This window comes from Eretmochelys imbricata, chromosome 1, assembly GCF_965152235.1.
Source record: "Eretmochelys imbricata isolate rEreImb1 chromosome 1, rEreImb1.hap1, whole genome shotgun sequence".
In the NCBI taxonomy this organism is placed as follows: Eukaryota; Metazoa; Chordata; order Testudines; family Cheloniidae; genus Eretmochelys; species Eretmochelys imbricata.
In genome coordinates this window covers 193,373,979-193,381,176 of record NC_135572.1, presented here as the reverse complement: position 1 = coordinate 193,381,176, position 7,198 = coordinate 193,373,979, and positions in this window count along the sequence as shown.

Here is a 7,198-nt window from a genome sequence, read left to right as displayed (position 1 = left end):
GACCGCATATACATATGCGTGAGTGCAAAAATAAACATTTAATAAACTTCCACATTTCTTTTTTTGCACTCATGCACTCTTAAAATAATCAAACTGAAAAATTAAAAATTTGATAGAAAGTTAATTCCCAGGATGAAACTTTGACTTTGCTCCAGCCTAGGGCTAATTTTTATAGTTCAAAAATTTAATAATAGAAACTCCAATTTATTCCGATCTATAACTGGAGAAATGTACAATTATAATAAAGCTACATTTTTTTCTTACTGAACTGTGATTTTTTTACTGAACTATGAGCATGCTTTGGTGTTATACACCGTTTTGAAGTCACAGAAGTTAATATGGCCTTCAAGTACAAAACATGGATGAGCGCAGAAGGTATATAGTATGTTGGTGTATTCACCTAGTGACCTGACTTTGATGATGTGTCTTTTACACATTATAGTTTCAAGCCACATTCCTAGGATACATGCAGGCACAATTTTTATGTCAGTCTATTCCACTCCATCATACTGTGGAATCCCTGCTGTACCTAACAAGCAATGGACCATTAGACAGAGGGAAAGCAGAGGAGAGCAAAATAATAAGATGGTACAGGGGCCAAGGGTCAAAATCTAGCCAAAATTTTCTCATTTCTAAAAATGGAAAATAAACACTTTGATAATTAAAAGACTGAAAGGGAAATAGTTGTGAAAATAAAGCGAGGAAGTGTAAACAAAGGACAAATAGAATTAAGGCAAGCTGCACAGAAAGATACTGAGCCTGATTCTGCTCTCACAAAGGCAAAAAGCAGGAGTAACTTCACAGAAACCAACTTCACAGAAACCAATCTTCATTTCTAAGAGGGGAATCAGGTTAGTAAAGAGACTTGGAAGATTATTTTGAAATGTATATACATGTTATAAAACTGTAATCTCATTTGGATCACTTTTTCTTTGTGGCTCAGTATGTGAACTTTTTGATCCCCTGAAGAGCAGGTTTAATACTGTTTTCCTTTTGTCATTGAACATTTATTGAAGCAGCAAGCATACTGTTATGAATTTCACGACTATCATAATGATCCTGATCCTGAGACATCCTGGCCTCCAGCCATTTTGTGCTGCTTAAAGATGAAAAAAACCCCTAAACCTTGAAGATACCACCCCACTGGGTCTCTCCTCCATAATGAATCCATCCTCAGTTGTTACAGTGATGCCATAGAGATTCCTACACTGCCCCCTCCCTGCAGCTCGTGCAGAGGGCATTGGCTAGGTAAAAATCTGTGGTGTAGGGATGCTCCAGCAATCCCCGACTGCTAGAACTGCACCTTAGGGTTGTTGGCAGCTGGTACTAGTTAAGAACCACCAGCTGCAAAGTGGAGTGCAAAATGTGCCTTTGAACCATTCCTCAGTTGCAACCAAGTACTTCTCAGCCACAGCTGAGGATCTGGCAAATTGTTTTATTTATTATTATTATTATTGTACAACTGCACTTATATGTTTTTGAAGCATGTAAGTGAACAAAATAAATTGTACTGTCCTCTTTCTTTTTCTTTTAGTTCTTAAGTATTGATAGCTTGTACCTGAAATATGAGTATTTTAAAGACAAAATATTTACCTTATATGATTTTATATGTATTGTTTTCTTTGTAAGACATGAGCTTAATCAATATTTATTTATTGATGTAACAATGTCACAATTATAAATAAATGGTTAAAGAAAGAGAAGGAGAGAGGCTATGGTAAAGGGAAGCAAAGCAGAAAGAAGACCGGGGAAGTATTATATGATTTGTAATCATTCTTTCAAGAAGAATCCTCACTGTTTGTGTTCCCTTTCTCCGTGTGATAAAGGGCAATCAGAAAGATCTAATTGGAAACTGTTCCATTTCCCTGCTTTTTATTTTTGTTTGTTAGACATGTGAAAGAAATTTAATTAATTGTCTGTGATTCTTAAAACTATTTGGCTGAAACTATGGGAATCTCTGTCTTTTGAGGGTGTAGATCATATGTACTTCTGACCATGGCTATGAAATGTACTGTTAGGGTTATTGTCGTCACTATCTACATTACATTATACAAAGGTAACTTTGAGGAATCTACTGGGACAAAGAAAAGATATTGCATAAACTATGACAAGTAGGCCATTATGTGTGCCAGGGAACCATAGTTTTCTAATTGTATTCTAGTTATTGTAAAAAGTAGTGAATGGGCCTTCAGATTTCTCCTTAAAGGGATAGTCTTTCATTGAAATAACAATAAAACGGGTCATCTTCACCATGATAACACCATCAAATTAGGCCTGAATAAAGACTGGGAGTGGCTGGGTCACTACAAAAATAATTTTCCCTCTGTTGATACTCACACCTTCTTGTCCACTGCTGGGAATGGACCACATCCACTTTGATTGAATTGGTCTCGTTAGCACTACAAAAAGTAATTTTCCCTCTGTTGATATTCACCCCTTCTTGACAACTGTTGGGAATGGGCCACATCCACCCTAATTGAATTGGCCTCTTTCGCATTGACCCCCCACTTGGTAAGGCAACTGCCATCTTTTCATGTGCTGTATTGTTATACCTGCGTACTGTATTTTCCACTACATGCATTTGATGAAGTAGGTTATATCCCACAAAAGCTTATGCCGAAATAAATTTGTTAGTCTCTAAGGTGCCACCAGGACTCCTCATTGTTTTTATGTGGAAAGAGGCATTCTTTTTTGTTTGTTTGTTTAAATGTCATCATTGTGGTGATGCATGAACTTTGCCAGGCCGCTACTGTCACATCCATTAGAGTGGGAGCTAGAGTTTTCAAAAAAGCACATTGTGCTGTCACAAATCTATTTACAAATTCCCTTGAAGTGAATAGCCCTTCATTCCAACTGGAATTTGTGCTGTCACATCAATGTTATGCATATAAGCTAATTTCACACTGCTTCAGAACTTTGTTTTCAAATGACTAAAAGGGTTAAAGTCTAAGGACAAAACACCTGCCAGTAACCCCCAATCCTAATTAAGCTAGTTTCTTTTTTGAGGGGAGTAGAGGGTGGGAAATGGAGGGGGGGCTGGAAGGGGAACACGACAACTAGAAATTGTAAAAAATAAATACTGGAAATTGTTTTGAAATAAAGTACAGTATTCTGAATGTTTAGAGCTCAAAGATTGTTTTAAACTGGACAACCTCCAACTTTTAAAAAATATATGTATTTAACAATATGCCAAGACCAACAGATGTATATGGATTGAGTAGTTTACAGATGTCAACTACTACACTGTGTAAAAGGAATTATTCTGAATAATTCACCTTTAGTGATGTTCTAAAAATCTAAGGACTAAATTAAGTCCTGTGGCATTTGATTACAACAGGGATGAATTTGGCACTAGAAGATGTTACCTACTGGCTAGCTCCATTTCTATTGAAATATGACAAAATTTCCTTGGCCAGTATGGACATACTCACTTGTTTTTGTGAAGGGCCTTGAGAGGCACAATAGGCATAAAATTTTATTTTAATAAGACTTAACCTATTTTGTTATTTTGGAATGTAAAAAAATGAAAATTGTATGCAGTTTGCAATTTGATAGCAGTTGTCACAAATGGCATACTAAATATTAAAGAATACTTTCTCAGTTACACTACTGCCTCATTACACCTTTCTAGCAGAGTAAGAGGGCCTTAAAGTGGGTGTAAGTGTAATTACTAAATGTAACTTTAAGGTCCCTTTTACACTGACCAAGGAAAGTGTAAAGGAGCCTTAACACCCCAGGAAACTGAGTAATTATACCAGAATGGAGATAACATTATAAAATTATACTAGAACAATAAACTATACCATGGGCAGTGCCGGTGGTGGCCCACTGGGGGCCCTAAGCAGGAATATTATGCCCCTCCCACAACACATACTAATAGGAGGGCGCCCCCTTGAGCAGCTTGGGGGCCTAAACCAGTGGTTCTCAACCGGGGTACGTGTACACCTCGGGTACTCAGGGGTCTTCCAGGGGGTACATCAACTCATCTAGCTATTTGCCTAGTTTTACAACAGACTACATAAAAAGCACTAGCAAAGTCAGCACAAACTAAAATTTCATAGACAATTATTTGTTTATACTGCTCTGTATATTATATATTGAAAGGTAAGTACAATATTTATATTCAAATTGATTTATTTTATAATTATATGATAAAAATGAGAAAGTAAGCAATTTTTCAGTAATAGTATGCTGTGACACTTTTGTATTTTTATGTCTGATTTTGTAAGTTTTTAAGTGACTTGAAACATGGGGATACACAAGACAAATGAGACTCTTGAAAGGGGTACAGTAGACTGGAAAGGTTGAGAGCCACTGCCCTAAGCAGTTGCTTAGTCTGCTTATGCCTAGTGCCAGCTCTGAACACACGGAGTTACACAGGCAAAGCTATAGCAGTACAATCATTCTGCTATAGCCATTCCAGTCAATTTCCTTGTAGAAGAGCCCTTAGTGTAAATAAGAATCAGACAATGTGTGCCTAATTCACAGCTGGCATTACTCCAATTTTACTGCAGTAATGGATTACACATATTTCAATGCAATTACAGTGTCATAAAACTGGAGTAACACAGTGAAGAATCAGGCCCTAAAGTTTAGAATAGAGCTAGGCTAACACTGACATTCTTTTTAAAATTCATTTTATTTTTAATGAAATAGGCTGCAATTTTATTTGCACGTGTTCCCCACTGTATCTGAGCTCTCCTGAGTCTTATCCACTCAACTTTGTTGTAAATTAAAACAGCATGGGCACAGCTTTACATCCCCTGAGGATATGTCCTAGAGAAGTAAAATGATGAAATTTTTTAAAGTTTAACAATGACCCCCATCAGTTATGCTAATTTACACACAAAAATGTTATTGAATGTAGAATGTCCATTGTTGCTAATAATTTGCCTCTAGCGACTCTTTGCCTGATCTTTGTTTTGTTTTTCAGTTACAAATTAGTGAGGCCTGTTAATTAGTGAACATTCAATGGAGCTGAAGACTGGATGAACACAGTTTTCTGAGTGTGTGATAAACTTAACCCATGAGTAGGTTTTAGAGAAACATGATGGTTCAGCTCCATCACTAACTAATGTTACTCAGTCTTGTACATGATGTAGAGCCTGTATTTAACCTCTACTAGAAAATCAAATGATAGAAATGTTTCCACCAGAATTCTCAACAGCATAGGTGCTTATATGTTTATGAAAGCCTTGTTGTATTTTCCATGAAGACTTTCAGTGGCAATCCACCAGAAACAGATGAAGAAAACAAATGCAGACCTCATCGAAACTGGACTCTCAACCTGTATATCATAAACGCCAGTATTTTTATCTGAATCAGGCACCACACCTATTTCCCTGTATACAGAAATTACATTCAAATCAATGGGACAAATTCTGTACCAAGGCACAGAAGGTACAGCCTTTGCACTGCCACCTTTGTACTGCCTGGGTTCTAGGTTGAGTGGTGTCTGCTCTAATGTATAGCAGCCTTAGTCAGACAATTTATGAGCTGTGCCGCAGCCAAGAATCTCACCAGCACTTAGTGCTACAGATACTCTGCCTTCTGCTCCTGACACCCTCCTTCTTGCCCCATGCCCCAACATGTATTCTACTTTGGGGGCTATGAGGGGTTGAGGAGGTTGCATAGGAAAACGTTAGGTGGTCTTAACCAACTACTGTGCAGAGGGAGTTCTGCCCCAGTGGTTGCATCCCCTTTATGACCCCTATGCACTGCCAGAATCAGCCCCCAGGAGTTCTGTGTGTATTGCTTTCAGGCTTAAGGCAAAGACCATGGTTTTTCTCCATTTGTGCCTGTTCCTAGGGTTTTTTGTTTTTTTTTTTTTGGTGCACACATATATGGGATAGAAGCACTACAAATGTGTTAAATAGATATAGTGAAACGTATATCTGATAATCAAATAATACATAATATATAAAATTCATCAATGGTTGGAAAAGTTATATGGTTTAAGACTAAAGAGGAAATTGTGATTAGCTTGTAGTTAGTAAAAATAACTAACTGAATAAGAAGTTGTGAAAAATTGACAGGATATATAAAATGATACTTTCATTGGACTAATAATTAATAATGCATATTATTCTGACACCAAAAATACAGATTCATGAAGAAGGGACCCTAATGATCTGAATGTTTCTACATTATAAGGTTTATTTAGCTTTGTGAACTTTTATTTATTACAAGGCATAATAAAAACATATGGTGGTCCTCTAATGATTAAATCATCAATCATTAGGTTCATCCTTAAACTTTTCTGTACCTCATATGTAAAGACTACATAATAATTTTCTGTTGTCAGTACTTTTTCTCAAAGGGTCCAAATATAAGAGGCGATGAGCCCTTTCATTTCCACCGAAATCAACAGGTTACTACTAGCACCCAGCAGGAATTACTCAAAATCTTGCAGGATCTGGCTCATGAAAGCAAATAATAGCGCCAAAATTTTAAAAGTAGCCATAGCATCCATGTGAGGAACATAAGAGTTGTTCATATTTCACAGTTTATAAATATCATTACTTCATCTTTAAGCCACAGGCATCTCCTCAAAGACATTACTTGTTAAGAGATCTAGATGGCAAAGGGGACTGGAAACATGATACAATGCCTTTCACTGATGCCAGTTCTAATTTGTTTCCCCAGAGCAGCAATGAATGAAACTTGTTATCATATGATGTCTTTGATGGACTGTGTGAAATGAGTTTAGTCTCAGACCACTTTGTGGAGGACAGGTGCATCACAAAACAACCCTTACAGCTGGTACAGATTTGTACCCTGGTTGGTATTCTCAGCAGAGATGCCAAGTGAAGAATGGAGAAGGGAAATAAATTATCCTCTCACCTCTAGAAGTGTTGCCCTCAATAAAAGTTTAGACACATTGATAGAGAAGTGTATGGAAGTTTGCACTGCTGCTGCCCATTGTGTATCTTTTCTGACATATTGAACATAAAGCTGTCAAGACCAGACTGGCATAATCAAAAGACAGTAATGTACCACAAAAATAAGTATTTGTTGATCCAGTAAGCAGCCAGCACCTAACTTTGTCATAGGGACTACGTCCTTTTTTCCTGTCTCTCTCCCTTTTTTCCAAAATAACTGAAAACACTGTTAATCCACAGCATTTTTATGCCAGCTTCTAGAAGCATTTCCAAAGAGAAAACACATTTCTTAGCAGGAGGGGTCACTTGCTGCACGG